The 16468-nt window shown below is 42.0% G+C and overlaps 1 protein-coding gene across 8 annotated transcripts in view; it reads left to right on the forward strand.

Moving 5' to 3' along the window:
* Positions 1-16468, forward strand: part of ENOX1 (ecto-NOX disulfide-thiol exchanger 1) — a 512379-nt gene that overhangs the window by 316906 nt on the left and 179005 nt on the right. The gene's annotated exons all lie outside the window — the stretch shown is intronic.

Genomic DNA, 16468 nt, shown 5'->3' on the forward strand with positions numbered 1-16468 from the left:
TGTAGTAATTTTCAGAAGGATCAATGACTGGGGCTCTGAGGGAAAATGTTATCAGGGAGGCAGGACTTGAGCTGCCTGGAAAGACACATGGGATTTCAGTATTCACTGCATTCACTCATTCAACTCGTGTTTGTTGAGACACTGTCCTGGTGCAGGGGCTCCAGCAGTAAACAAAACAGGCATGATCCCTGCCCTCCCAGAATCTGCCACGGAGAAGTGACAGTCATTATACTGCAGTCGTTGTTATATGCCAAAAGAACAATTCGCTTTTGCCCATCGAGTTAGATGAGTGTAGACAGTACGCACTAAGTAGAAACCAATTGTCTTTGGAGAGTTACTAAGTTTCACACCCACAGACCTGTGTACTTTGAGCTGAGCTGACCAAACATTTGGGATTTTTTTGTTGTTTTTTGTTTTTGTTTTTGTCAGTAGGGGCCATACATATAAAACTCTAAACAAGCTGTCGTAAATTATATATAGTGTGTGTGCGTGTGTGCGCATATATACAAACGTACATGTACACACATGCGTATATGTATACATGCAATTTCTTTTTTAATATAGCAAACAACATGAGAAGAGAGGACAGGAGACAGGGGAAATCGGGAGACAGAAAAAGGACAGTCAAATATTGAGTTACAAAACATTTTCTTTAGGACATTTATGAAATTCTCCAAAATGTTATAAAATTCATACAGTTGAAGAAGAATCAGCTGTGGGATGTGTGTGTACAGACATAAATGACGTTTTCTATGGTTTGAACATGTGTTTATCCAGACCCCTCTTCCCTAAAGCTAATCTTGACAGATACTCCATTCTAATAACTTGAGAGTAAAGATATATATGTTTCTACCCAAATTTTATCAGCTGCCTAATTGAAATATTCATACAGCAGAAATTCCTTCACCCTTGTCTCCACCTCCCGTTTCTCTCAGAAAATGTTACGTGGCTTTCAGAGTAAGCTACCACCTCAATAATTCATTATTTTTTCTTATGATTTTGAGTCTTCTGACATTTTAACCATGACCAATTTATGATTTTCCCAGCAACTTACCATGAAAAGAATTATAGCCCTACTCGTTATAGAAGATTTACCGTATCTGCCCTGAATTACATTCTCTGTCTCTTGGATTAGCCAAACTGCTTAAACTGTGTCTGAGCCTTTTGGGGTCTTCCTGAGAGTCCTTCATCATCCCCTACCTTGTCCGCCGATTGAACTACACTCAGCTTTGTTCTCAGGGCTGCCAGCCGACTCCCTTCCTTGACACTCTCTCAGGGTCAAGTGCTCTCTTATTTGGTTAGTGTTTCTTTATTTTCTTCCAATCTTTGTTCCATGCAAATATTTTAATCCTATTAAATATAATATATTCTATTCATTTTTATTGACCCCTTATCCTAAACTATTTTTCCATTTTAGAGTTTTATACGAACATTTTTTGAACAGTCCATTCAATAAATCTTCCCTGGTTTTCCAGTATTTCCATTTAAGCTGTCTTTGTTTTTTCACTGTTACCAGCCAAGTTTCTTTGGAGTGGTTAATCACATCAAGTGTGTAAAAACATTTACCTTTTCTGTGAAATGGTGATTGTGTATCTATTTCCTGGGGCTGTTGTGAGATGGTAATCTGGTAACTTATATATAAAACTGCATAGAACCTACACATAGCAAGCATTCATTAAATATTAGCTTATTCCTTTCTTTGTTCCTTTTGATTTTTTTTCAGTAAATACTGAAATATCCAAAAGGCTTTCAAGCAATTAGAATTATTTCCCTTGGATAGACTCCTACATGTAGAATTAGTAGGTCAAAGCAAATGAACATTTTGAAGTTTCTCGTTAAATGCTGGGCAATTAATTCCCCAGATACACATATGTATTTAATATTTACTAACTTGATATGCAAAGATGGCATCCTATTATTTTACCTTAAATTCTTTTATAACTACTCTTTTAAATTATGTCGTTTTTCCTCCATTATTTTCTATTTACATTTCCTCTTCTGTAAATAGACTACTTTCATACTATATTGATGTATCAGATGGGGTTCTCTGTGATTTTTTTATTGGCTTATATTTGGTCATTACTTTTAAGCATTCTAATTTTGGAGTTCATGTTTTCTAAAAACATTTATCCAGTCTGGGTTTTTTGTTTGTTTGTTTGTTTGTTTGTTTGTTTTGCCTTTTTAATGTTGTTCCTTTAAAAAAAAAAACCTGTTTAACATTTCCTTTGTGAGTTCTGTATTTCATCTCTAAATAAAGAAAGGTTCCCCCCCTCTCTACAGTTGATACATTTTCCTAATTATCCATGCTGTTGTGGATTTACTTCTGTCTTTTATCAGAAATTCAATTCTATGTATATTTCAGTCTATTTCAGAAGTATCTATTCTGCACTGCTAATCTCTTTTTATTCCTGCACCATATTGTTTCAATTCTTACAGCTCTATAGTATATTTGTATGTGCATCTTCTTACTGTACCTGATATCTCAGTGTAATGTACTGTGCCATGTGTGTGGTGCTATTTTTTTCTTTACACCGTATTCATAGCGCCACAGAATGTTGCTTCTCACTCAGTTTCCTTGCCAACAGCCCCTGGAATTCTTCGGTGTGACTATAACATGTTTGAGGCAGCCTTTAAAGTCTCAGAAGGGACTTAAAGATAATTTAGTGTAGCCTTCGTTCCAAGAAATCTCCTCTAAAACGTCTCTGACAGGATTATGGAGAGTCTGGATTTTTACGAGCACTTGGCCTTCTCCCAAAGTTTCTGGTATTTCTAAATGACCAACTACTCTTCCCATATTTGTTAAAATTAAATTGACACTAAATCCTGTTCTCTACTACCTTTTCCTCTGTTTATTGGGAGATGAAAATTATCAGCAAAGCAAGGCACACATTTTTCATACCCTCTGATTTTATCAAAAGGATTTCTCAGGAAATCAGATGTATTCATTGCTGCCATGTCATGCTGTTCTGAGCTCCCACAATCACAACTCTTTCATTTTCCTCTCCTTTTATCATCACCCACGTGTTCCCCACAACAATCCTGTTCCCACTTTGATACATCCCCATTTGCCGTGCTTCCTATGAAGTGCTACTTGAGATCATTGCATTAAATTTGTTTCTTTTCACTCAAAATACACTATTCTCCTGCTGTACTCTAGCCTTAAGTCCCGTACACAAAGTCTGGTTTATCTAGAATATAATATTTACTTCCTTCTGGTATTGTATGTTTATTTTATTCCTCATACTTCCAGTTCTGTGGATTTTTTTTCTTTTTTTTTTTCTGCTGTTATTGATTTGTTCTTACTATTAATACTTTTTTTTTGCATTGAAATAGATCCAAGTTCTCTAAACTGGCCTGTTGAAACATCAGTGTCTCACAGTTGTTAGGTAGGGTGGATGTCACATAAGTATTTATGTACCCTAATAACCATGGCAAATTCCTACTTTAGCACAAGTAGGTTGCTTTCTTTGAGTAGGTTTCCTCAGAGCCTTTACTCTGCTAATGTGCAAGGAACAGTTTAAAGGAATGATGTCTAATACATAGGATTCCCTAAACATAATTTAGTCTTTAAAAAAATACATATTGGCATCTCATGAGACACTAGAATATAGCCACCTAAGCCAGATTTTTTTCCCATCAACTGTGGAGATCCCTCTCCACGATCATCCATCTTTCTTTGTCATATATAGCACCCTCCCTATTATCTAGTTTATAATTTTTGTTTGTTTGTTTGTGTTTTCACTGAACAGCGTCACTCCTTAATCTCAAGTTTGCAAATAATTCTCCTGTGGTCTACTGTTGCCTGAAGCCTTCTTCCCGGTTTCCTACAATACATGCTGTCACTTTCCGGGAGCCCCCCACCTCTGGTGTCATTAGCCCAAACCAAGAATATCCAGTCCTGAGCTTTGACACCATCTGTGTGACCAGCTGCTCCCTTCCTATATACCCTGGCTTCTTCTCCAAAGCTATAGTCATCAACTGGAAGGGTTGGCCAGCAGCAGCTGAGTCCCCAGGTTTCAAGTTGCTTGCCCGGGACTGGTAATATTTCCTGGATATTCTCTGGCCATGAGATTATACCTTGCTTTTCTCTAAACTTTGTAAAACTTTCTTCCCTAATGTCAGCAGTCTCTCCTTAGCTGTTACTGGCTTTAAGTTGACGTGTATCTTCTACCCTGAGTTTCTTAGCGTGCCATTTGTTGTGTTTCAAATGCATGTTCCAAAAAGGCATCGCTACCTCCCTGTTAGCTAAGGAAGCACTGTCTGTGAGGTAGTGCCACGTGCCTTATCCCAGCTTAACCTGGAGCCAGGGAAAGATATCTTCATCTCCCAAGCATCTGAGTTGTTCCTCGGTTCATACCTTGCTGTTTCTCTGAAGCCCTGGGTTTGCTGTTGGAGCCTCTGTCCCCTGCCAGTCTGAGAAGAGCTTAGCTCTACAACTCGCAGGGAGGCTAAGTCCCCTCTCTGATCTCTTCCTTCCTCTCTGCCATTCTCCAATGCTCCCACTCATCTTAATTCCGCTCTGCTCCCTCAGAAGACTTTTTCTCTCCTTTCCTTGTTGGGTTGTTTAATCCTCCCAGGAACACCTTTCTCCTCTTTAATATGCCCAGATTTGGAGAGGCATTTGTTAAATCCCTGCATCTCCTGAAGCATCACTCTTTTCACTGGGATTTATTGAGCCGGACATGGTGCTGAATCCTGGGAATACAAGACAGAGACCTCACTCTCCGATTTTAGAGCCTAGTGGGAGAAATAGAGAAGAGTAAATAAGCAAATACAAATCAACATGATAAGTGGTTCTGCTCCTAACAGATAAAGGGTGCTATCCGGTGTCGCTGGAGAGCGTTGAGCAGGGGAGTTGGATGACGAGAGCAGTAGTTTTACAGAGCACTTTTGTGGGTCCTGCAGAGCCCTGATGGGAATGGGGAAAGGTTGGCGGCACAGAGAGGGGATGGGAGGCGGTAGCAGTCACCCGGAGAGGAAATAATAATGACAATAATGGCAGTAATAATCATGGCGGTGGAGATAGACTAAAGAGACCCCCAAGACATTTAATTCTAGAAAAAAAAAAACAAAAAACAAAACAGGAAACAGTGATTGAGTCCACATGGAAAGTAAGGAGTGTGAAGACTCAGCAATGACTCCTGAGTTTCTAGCTTTGGAAATTGTGTCGTTGGAGGGGCCGCTTACTGAGCTGGGGAAGGTTGGAAGAGAAAGAGGGTGAGGAAGGATGGCGAGATTCCTTTTGGATGTGTGGAGTTTGAAGAACCAGTTGAAGGAAACACGTGGTGATCAGTCACACGTAAGGATCTAGAGCTCCTGAAAGAAGCGGGTACGGAGGTTAGTTTGGGCGATCGCAGCACGCGGATGGCCCATTGACTCCTCTCTCCCCCAGTCACGCTTTGGCTCTGAAATTAGAAATAGGCCCTCAGCTGCTCACCCAGGTGGCAGCCCGACCTCTGTTTGCATCTCCAAATACCTCCTTCATCTGTGTCTTTTCTCGGTGACCCACCAGATTTCTGTCCATTGCTGGGCTCCAAGGTTTGAAATGGGAGAAGTAGTCAGAGACTGAGAACATCTGATGAAGGAATCTGGGCCTGAAACCGTCTCATCAGCTCTCAGAGACACCCAGATGGGCTGTCTGATGATAAGCCATCCCGCATACTTGTTTTGAAGATGAAAATTATACCTGAACCAGTAAAATTCCTTTCTCCAGTCCCTTCAGATATTAATGGTGACACTGTCTGTCACAGGCATGATTAAGGGGACACGGATCATCTGCTGCTCAGTAGCTGGACTCTCTAAAAGATGCTGCTCGGTCCTGTTTTGTTTTCATTTTTCACCTTGTTGAAAGATTTCTCATTATCAAGTGCCAGAAAGCAAACAGGCCCTCGACTTACGTTTCACAATTTATGTACCTGATTTCACGTCTTCTTGACAGTGCTGTTGCACTTTCCATGGTTACTTGCCCCTTTATTCCCCAGGACAGTAGGGCAGTGCATTGGTGTATTCATTCATTCATTCACCGCAGTATTACTGAAGGCTCGTAATGCACAGCGTATTTTCCAAGTCACGGGAGAAGCAGCCATTCACACGACAGACAGGTGAGGCTCCTGTAGCGCGTACATATTTCTAAAGAGGAGATGTTATCTAAGTAGCTGTGCAAGTGATTATATGATTACAACCGTGGGGCGTTACAGAAGAGGAACGGGAGCCTAACTTAGCTTGGAGGTATTGGAGTGCATTCATAAAAGGTTCCTCTGAAAAGGTCCTCTTAGGGCTAAGACACCCCAGGATAAAGTAGGGAGGAAGAAGGTGGGAGGAACAGGAAGAAAAGGGGAAGTTAGAGAAGATGAGAAAATTCTAAGAGCAGGAAAGGTCTGAGGTAATAAGACCTTGGCTCTTTCAAGGAGATGAAAGGGAGGTGTGTGTGGGGGCGAGAGGCAGTGCTTGGCATGGGTGGGTTGGCAGGTTGGTCCTTAACATGTGTTGAGAGGTCGGCTGGGGCCAGACCCTGCCTGCCAAGACCAGGAGTGCAGATTGTATTTGAAGTGCAAGCCACTGAAGGATTTTAAGCAGGGAAGCAACCTCTGACTCATATTTAAAAGAGAAAAAAAAAAATCACCCAAGTAGTTTTCTAGGGATTGGATTGAAGAGTGGCGAGAGGCATCAGGAATGCTCTTGGAAGTCCCAGAAGAGAGTGATGAGGTAGACAGCCTAGATGTACCCGTACAGGGCTCGAACACTCAGCACCTACCATGTCAGGCGCTGCCACAGGTGCTGAGAACACACGTGCCCTCCTGGAACATTCACTCCAGTGCTTTGTGTATGATGTGTGTCTGCAGTATTTCTAGAGGGAAGGGAACTGGTAGAAAACTGTTTCCAAAAAATCTTTGCTTCTGCCGGTACTGTGTAATGTGTTGGGTAATTGATGTCACTTCAAACAAATCAAGGCTTGTCCTCCAGTAACTCTCCACAAGTGACAACAGCCTATATTCTTGGTGGCTAGAGATGTTATAAAGTGGAAGTCCTTTTTAAATGCTTACATAACAAAGTTATTTGAAATATAGTCATTTTTCTCTTCCATGAAATGAAGCACATAAATATGACTTGCTTTGTAAATTAACTTCTTTGTAGATGGACTTCTTTTGAATTATCAATGTGTAGTTTTTGCGTTCCTGTGTATGTCACAACAATTTTTTTGTTTTAATTTTAAGCTGGTTTCCATCTCTTGGTTACCTTAGTCTTGATTTGATCTGTCATGCTTCGGTATACGTACTATTCAGCTTTTAAACTATGCAGATCACTTACTTACCCACTCTCTAAGTCTAAAACTGGAGAAAATATTTTCAGATAATTGTGTGTACATTTACATGTGAATAGATATATGAAGTTTACATATATTGCATAGAAATATGTAACATGTATGTATGCATATACAACACAAATACACACATTTCCTAATTTTCTTGTTTTCCTTTTCTTTCCCTGAAATAGAAAAGCTTTAATGTCTTTGACTGCAACATGAACAGAAGGGAAATATTTGCATTTCATAATGGAAAATTGTATCCTGCCTCCATAGTAGACATTCTGAGACAGCTGGGACCAGAAAGAAAATCCAAACTGTTAAATTCCTATATGGAAATCGATTTGCATGTTCATATCCTGCGAGCACACATGCACATCACTGTACATTGGATTTCTGCTTTGAATTAATGTCAAAGCCTTTTATTTGTAAATCTGGAATAATTGCATAGTGACTTCTCCATCTTGTTTCCTTTTATTTCCTTTTCTTTTGCAGCCTTGTCATTTTCTGTGTTACATTCTGTGTCTTTGAGTTGTGGCTATATCACATTATAGCTTTGTATCATTAGGCTATCATGTATCTAATAGACTGTGCTGGACTGTACACTTACACAGGCAGGAGCCACGTCTAATTCATCTTTGTGTTTCCTCTATCATCAAACAGATCTGGGTGCTCAATAACTATATAGTTAGAGAATGAATGTATGACTTGATTTGCTTATATAAATAATTTTATAAAGTGTATTAATTTTGGAAAAGTCATTTTCATACCCGGTCCCTGGACTGTTCTGAAGTCTAGCTGTTATGTCTTTAATCATGGTTAGATATGGAAGATAGCCGCAACCATCGGTCTCCTTTTTTGACGTCTGTGATTTACTTTTCTCATAATTGAGCATTATCTTTCCAGATTACCTCCTCTTTTCTTCTTTTTTAAAAAAATCTATCTTCCTTATCTCTCCTTATCATGCTTATGCTTTCATTTACCTTCTTGTACATATGGAGTATATTTATAACAGCTGTTTTAGTGTACTGAACTAATTCTGTTATCTGTAATGTTTCTAAGTGTCTTTCTATTGATTGATTTTTGTCTTTGTGTTGGGTCATATTTTTCTGTTCCTTTGCACGCCTCATAATTTTTTGTCATTGTGAGTTTTACATTGTAAGTGCCAGATTTTTTTTTTGTATTCCTTTAAATATTTTTGAAACTTGTTCTCAGATGCAGTTAAGTTCCTTAAAAATAGTTTAATTCATTCAAGGCTTGCTTTTTTTTTAACATTTTTTTATTGATTTATAATCATTTTACAATGTTGTGTCAAATTCCAGTGTAGAGCACAATTTTTCAGTTATACATGAACATGTATATATTCATTGTCACATTTTTTTCTCTGTGAGCTACCATAAGATCTTGTATGTATTTCCCTGTGCTATACAGTATAATCTTGTTTATTTATTCTACAATTTTGAAATCTCAGTCTATCTCTTCCCACCCCCTGCCCCCTTGGCAACCACAAGTTTATATTTTATGTCTGTGAGTCTATTTCTGTTTTGTATTTATGCTTTGTTTGTTTGTTTGTTTTTAGATTCCACATATGAGCGATTTCATATGGTATTTTTCTTTCTCTTTCTGGCTTACTTCACTTAGAATGACATTCTCCAGGAGCATCCATGTTGCTGCAAATGGCATTATGTTGTCAGTTTTTATGGCTAAGTACTATTCCATTGTATAAATATACCACATCTTCTTTATCCAGTCATCTGTTGATGGACATTTAGGCTGTTTCCATGTCTTGGCTATTGTAAATAGTGCTGCTGTGAACATTGGGGTGCAGGTGTCATCCTGAAGTAGGGTTCCTTCTGAATATATGCCCAGGAGCGGGATTACTGGGTCATATGGTAAGTCTATTCCTAGTTGTTCAAGCCTTGCTTTTAAGCTTGGGAAACTGGGTCCAGAGCAGCCTTTAGACTGGAGATAATTTTATCCTACTTCTGTGGCAAGACACTACTTGGAACTCTACCTCAGTATATTGCAGGGCTCCCCATCCCTGGCTGTTGGAAGTTGATCTGCTCCCAGAGCTTTGTGAATGTCAGAAGTGGTTCCACCTGCTCCTTTCCCACAGTTGCTGCCTCAGCCTTGGCACTTCCCTCACACGCCTGATCAATACCCAGCCAAAGTCTTGAGGGGAATCGTCTGAAGATCTCTGGAACTCTCTCTCTGATTAGCTCCTTCCTCTCCAGTGCTCTGCCCTGTAATTTCCAGCTGCCTTGGCCTCCTCAGACACTGAACTCAGGTACCCCTCAGGCTCTGTTTGGGTTTCTCTTCCCCGAGTAAATCCTGGAAACTTTCTAGACAGCTGGCTGGGACGCTTGCAGGTTTCACTTCATCTTCGTCCTTTCTCTCAGTAATCACCGTCCTGTATTTCCCATTGTCCGGTGCCTGGAAATTGTCATTCCATATATCATGTCTCACCTTTTTAGTTGCTTGAGGCAGAAGGTTAGGTTTTATGTCTGTTGCTTCCTTATGGCTGGAAGCAGAAGTTTTCAAAGCTTTTTTTTTTTAAAGTGTGTGTGTGTGTGTGTGTGTGTGTGTGTGTGTGTGTGTGTTCCCTAGAGACATAATCAGTATAAATCTGAGGCTATGATACGAATGACTTTGCTAGGAACGCTGAAAAGAATAGTAACAAGCCCACCAGTTATTGAGCACCTAATACATACCAAATGCTCTAAATACCTTGCTTCATTTAATCCTCTGCTAGCTAAATATTATTAACCCAGTTTCATAGCTAAGGGACCCGAGCTTGAGTGATGTTCATTCACTTACCTAAGGTTACCCAGGTGGAAGGAGGCAGTGCTGGAACTGAAATCCAGGGCTGGATGCTGAACTCTCCACTCTTTCAGGAATTGGGGGGAAATGATTAAAGCAAAACCCCCTACCTTTTTGCCTCAGGCCAGTACTATCTTTATTCTTTTACTTTTAAAAAGAAATACCTTTGGTGGAAATATATCTTGGGGGTCGGGAAAGAGTGACTAGTTGTAGAGATTTTTTGGTATTATATTGAAATGTAAAAGATTTCAATTGTTTAATTTTTAGGCATAGCATTTTTATTGTGCTGGAAATCTGGAGATTAAATGTTACAGGTTTAAGACTTGGGGTCCAGTGATCTAAAATCTGTACTGAACTTTAACCAGGAATAACAGTAATATGAAGTTGACACTATGAATAAGACCATGGTGATCATGGCTTCTGGTTAATGTCAGTAACCAAAAATGATCATAAATATTGGGAGAAAATAAAGCTCTCCCAAAGGAAAAAAAGAAATTTTGAGTTTTCTAGTGATTGACACAGATGGGATGGACATGGGTCAACTTAAGTATTCACTCTTCAAGAAGCAGGGAATCCAGAGCAGGTGGGCCTGTCGATTTGGTAATAGAGATGGAGAGCACTCTTGGCTGACGGATTCTATTTTCTCAGAAGAGTAGGAGGCAAGGTCATCTGGTAAGGTTAAGTAGGCTGATGAGGAGTGGAAAGTTTGAGAAGGGAGAGCCCTTGCAGGCAGTCACTGGGGGAGTGAGAAGAAGCTGACTGTGGAAGTTTGGTAAGGTTGATGATCACTCATCGCGAGCCTGATGTATTTTCCCACAGCCGTGTTGCATTTTCTCAGTGAGTGGGCTGTATCCAGGTTGGGTTTCAGCAGGTGGCTGCAATGAAAGGCCGGGGGCACAAAGAAGATGTGAGCATTTAAAGGAGAGTCATTATGAATTCAGACCACATGATCCTACAAGACTGGATGGAGGTAGAGCCGTGAAAAAAGGGAGGACCAGCATCAGGGAGAAAGTGGAGGGGGAGGGGTCGCTGGATGGAAGAAGCTGATGAGGACAAGCAGGAGGTTGGAAGGGTCGGAAGGTGGGAAGGAGAAAGGGGGTCTAGCTGATAACAGCAGTAAAGGGAGGCCCTTTCTGTGCCATTTGCGGAAGAAAAATCCTCCTCTTTAGAAATTGATGAACCCTCTCTGTAAGAGGCAGACGGTGGCTTTAGAGCCTGAGGTCCTGGGTTTGAATCCAGGCTCTTTCCCTCCTCTGTGTTTAACTTCTCTGAGTGTTTCTGTCTGTAAAGGGGACATAACAATATCAACATCAGAGGATTGTTGCAGTTTCCAGAATCGGTAATGTGGAGTATGGAATATATTGTAGGGATCCAAAATGCTAGCTTCCTGTCCCTCTTTGGGGGGCAGTTTAGCGAGGAGGAGGGAAGGGCATTGGGGGAGTGGTCTTGGATGACTATTTCAAGGGAATGAAAAAAGACTTGGCCCCTGCGAACAGTGATTCCCTTGCTCTGACTTTCCTCCTGTCCTGGGAGCAGTGACCGTTCCCTTCTACAAGCCATGTGGAAGCTCCCACGTACACCCAGAGCACTGGGACAGGATTACTCAAGGTAATTTCCACAAGTCACTTGCGTCAACATGCCCTGGACTGTAGACTCCAGGGCCTGTTTCAGACGTGCTGAGACATGAGGCCCTGCAAACTACAGCTGAAAACTTGAGAATACAACTCTTTGAAGGACGTCAGGGCCTGGGCTGTTGGGTAAACCAAAAAAGACCCCATTTGGCCTGGGGATGGGTGGGGAAGCTTGTTTGATGCTACATTTCTGTGACCTTATGTAAAACGTAATTTTACAGCTGATTTTTGTGTGTGTAAAGGTAGCTGAGCTGTAAAGCCTAAAAAGGGGGGGCTACAGGTGCAGATCCAAAACAACATATTGATTATCGTATGCTGCGAGCACTGTGTATCATCTCATTTAATCAGGTTTTATCCCAGAAAAAAATGTCTTGGGCATCAAGACACATATCCTTGAACTATCATAAACTATTTTCCTTCTCATCAGGGACACTTACTTGCTATCACAGAAGGCACAGCTTTGACCTTGAAGCTTTGCTTCTGAAAGTTTATGCCTGTGGGCAAAGAGATGCTTCATCCTTAAGAGGAAGGCGAAATACTGTCGTCTTCAAGTTCACTAAGTCTTTACGGCCATGAGGGCATCCTTAAAGAAATGTTCCTCAACTTCACTGGCTGGAACTCTTGCGACCTCCATCACTTAATGCTTCCTAGCCATTTATTCCATCTCAGCAGGAAAAAGAGGCCTCGCCACCCTAATGCGAAGCAACTGAAGTCTCCACAGGGGAGCCCCGCGCAAGAGTGAATCACTGCTGACCAGGTTCTCACCGGAGACATTTTCATTTCACTCAAAAATGCTCATTTTATATTTTCAGAACTTAGTGTGGCCTCTCTCTTGGAAACCATGTATTTGAGGAACATCTTTCTGAATTTGTTCCTCCCCAGCTGTGAGAAAACAACTGCCCAGTCATGGATAGGAAAAAAGCAATTTAGGGAAATAATAGAGGAAGATGATGATGTCATTCTCGTCTGGATTTCTGTGTTGTTCTTGCTGGGACGTGGATGGGAGAGGGGCAAGCTTGAGGCTCTGCAGGAGGCAGGGGAGATGCCCGGCATGCAGCTGGCCTGGACTGACCTGAGGAGACAGGAAGGGGCACGAAGGTGCCAGAAAAGTGAGTCAGTATCCTACTGGGGGAACAGAATGCCAAAGACCCCACAGGCTTGGTGTGAGGCCTCCTTTACTCTGTCACATGGCGGCTCAGGCACCAGGGGCCAGGTGCCCAGATTCCGAGGGCCTTGCTATGCCCACCTGTCAAAAGAGGGTGTCCAGGTTCCCTTAAAGCTCTGAAATTCTAGATGTAGGAAAACCCTAATGATCCAGAACGATAAGCCCTGGCGACGCACAGTGCTCCAGCGACTAGCACCCAGGTAATGTCTGGAGGAAATAAAGCGAGATGGTAACTTCTAACAAGAACCACAGGAAGAGTGTCTCTCTAATTAAGGTAATCTCTCTGGCGCCAATGGTGGGTTTTTTGTTTGTTTGTGCATTTGTTCTTTAATGGACCCACGGAGCCCCTGCAGAGTTAATCGCCCACACAGCCGTGGAAGTGATGCAGGAGAATGGCCGTCAGGAACGTGACTCTGTCTAGGCTTCCAAGAAGCAACCTGCAAGAGAGGGAGGGATGTGTTCCCGCCCGTTTCGAGCCCTTTGGCGTAGCTGTAGCTTTTGCTGAGTAACCAGTAGCTGAGGGCAAACGTGAAGATGTGAAGAACTGTGTCAGTGCTGGAAATCAGAGGGTCTCAGGTCAGGCAGCCCTGGGAAGGGTGTCGGTAGGGCCCCCCGTATCTCAGTTTTTCCTCCCAAGAAGAGGTAATTGGGTACAGACCATCTAAAATCCTAAATAGGTGGCCTTGCTTCTTTTCATCTACAATTGCTTTTCATCATGGTTATGTCTGATTAATGAGAGTTCCTTAAAGAAAAGTAGGAACTTTGTAAAAAGAACAGGCGTAGAAGGAAAGCAGACGTGTCCGTTTTCCCGCCCACCTCCCTTCTCACAGCTCTTGGTGTTCCCGAGCCCAGGCTCAAACCAAGGAATAGAGCCAGCGCACCATCTGTGCAGTCCTTTGCACCGTCCCTGTGTGACGGGCTCCTCCTTTGAACAAATAAACCAAGTGTTTCGGAATGCAAATTCGGAACGCACCGTGAGGCTGAACTAACTGAAACGTCACAATTTGGAGCAGAGGAAGGTTTATCGCAGAGCCAAGCAAGGAGGACGGCGTGGCTCATGCCCAAGAAAACCTTGAACTCCTTGAAGGGTTTCAGCAAAGCATAGTTAAAGGCCAGCTGAGGGAGGAGGGGTCGCAGGGTACATGATCAGCTCGTGCACAGTTCTCTGGTTGGTTGATGTGGAGGGAACAGGGCGGTCAACACTCAAGCCCCTAGGTGCCAGAAGGTCTCGGGCCGTGTGCTCAAGATCACCAAGTAGTTAATTTCTTCCCTTTGGTGGTGGTTTTAAGTATCTGAAAAACTCAGGAGCTATGCATGAGATACTGTTATCTGCGGACTTCAGAGAGGAGCTGCAGCAGAGGACAGGGGGAGGGGTCTGTCCCGGGGAGATCCCACAGGGTCCTGCTTGGTTACACAAGTGTTCTGTTTCCAACGGCTTCCTGCAGACCCCATACTTAGGAAGGAAAAGGAAATAAGGCCAGGCCTGTTACAGTCATGTTCATGAGAACCTGAAAGCAAGACTTGGGGCACAAAATAACCGAAATGTGGATCATTAAGAATTTATTGTAATGTGGTATTCCTGGTGTGGGAAGAGAAGAGTGCCCACTCGGTAGAAATAAAAAGATTTGGGAGTGAGAAAGGACTTTAGATAGTAATATACTGGTGTGTAGTGTTTAATGTTTCAGAGAGATTTCAGATCTGATATTTCACTTAAGCCTTAGTGATCCCCTCCACAGCGGCAAATGTGTTCCCATGCTCGTGGCCAATGTGGCTAACCTACCAGGGCCTCTTCCCTACTGAAACGGGATGTGTCTTTACATCTCAATGGGGTCTCCAGGCAGCCAACACCAGTGCAAATGTGAAGGAGGCTTTCTGCTAACACTAATCTGGTCCAGCCCCAGTATTTCATGGATGAACAGATAGAGGTCTGGATAGGGTCTGGTTAAGTTCTACAGAACAATGTATCTTGACCGTTTCCTCCGGTTTTGATGGGCTTGGGGGGATACTCAGGCCCCCTTGACTGTTCCCTCCCACGCCTGGTGGAGAGCTTGTCAGATCTGGGAGTGACACTGTATCTTCCACTGAACGAAGCTGACCGGTTATAAAGCAACAACTAAACTCTAACCTTGGCTGCTTAAAGGCAAGACTTAATTGACAGGAGACTACAGTCTTCATTCATTCACTCTAAGAGTTTTGTGTGCACGAAAATAAAGGGAAGGCCTACTGATATTTCACAAGGCAACTGAGATGCAGATAAAATTAATTAACATCTTTCATTCATTTCTTCACATTTATAATCAGAGTCTCCTTACCTCTCCCTGTTTCATTTTTTCATTCTTCCTTTTCCCCGGGAGACCACACTCAGCTATTCATCCTTTCCTTACGCTATATCTACCTTTGTGTCCATCTGTCTGTCCATCCACCCCTCCTTCCTTCCATCCAATCTGTATCTTCTGCTTAGTGCTAAGCCTTTTAAAGGGAAAAAAAAACTATGTTTTATTCATCTCTGTGCCCCTTGTGCCTCCCAGCACAGTGCATATTCAGTAAATGTGTGTAAAAGGAATCTCTTGCCTATGATTTCTTGCCCCTTTACTGACTCTCTATTTATTAGAATGGCACAAACCATTTGCCCCCCTCCCCCACCTTTTTCTCCTATTTGAAAAAAAGAAATTAAAAAGTACCTTCCGTACAGCCTTGTGATTATCTTCTCTCAGGTCGTGGGCCTCTTCTCAAAGCAGGCAGCTCTACGAACGTGTCTGTTTCTTGTTGCCGGTTAGTTGCATTTGCGGCCAACTACATGTCAAAGGGTGAGGCTCTATTGTGTGTCGGCTGAAAATGAATTCCTTCCAGCAGCGATTCAGAAACATACAATGCTTCATATTCTTCCTTCTTGTTATTTGGTGTTCACCTTTTCATATGAATTATTTATAATAACTAATACAAATATCAGAAACCTCTGCAGAGCTGTGCCTGGTTTTGCCTCAGACTCCTTGGTACCAACTTACAATGGTCAAGTTAGGGGATCCACTCCCTCCAGCAGTAGCCTCACCCCTCACACCTTCCCTTGTTTGTTTATTTGGGCTGAGGACAGAGAAAAGAATGCAGAGAAGGGATTTCTTTAAAAGACTTCTCAGGAGAGTCATGCATTTCCTGCTTTGACTGAAAAAAACAAATTTGTATAGAAATTAGTAGCTTTGAAGGAAAAACACGTTATAATTTTTAAAGTGTATGTAAAAATAAGTTCAAAAGATGCAGAACTTGTTGAAACTCAAATTTTATTCTCAAGAAAATGAATTTTTGAATTAATAGTGCCCCATCCCAATTTTAGGCATTGCACACTGTTTCTAATTTTATAGCCTGACAATATCCATCCATTTTTCCTCCCCCCCTTTCTTCTTTTCCTCCCTCCCTCCATCCCTTCTTTATATGTTGACCACCTTTTGCTGTGAAGAACTAAAGTTATTTCTACCCTAATGGAGCTCGTTGTCTGATGATGTTGCAGAAACTTGGTCAAGAGACCAAGCAACACTCAGAGGGTTGAAGAACTCA

The sequence above is a fragment of the Camelus bactrianus genome, chromosome 14, assembly GCF_048773025.1.
Source record: "Camelus bactrianus isolate YW-2024 breed Bactrian camel chromosome 14, ASM4877302v1, whole genome shotgun sequence".
Taxonomy (NCBI): Eukaryota; Metazoa; Chordata; class Mammalia; order Artiodactyla; family Camelidae; genus Camelus; species Camelus bactrianus.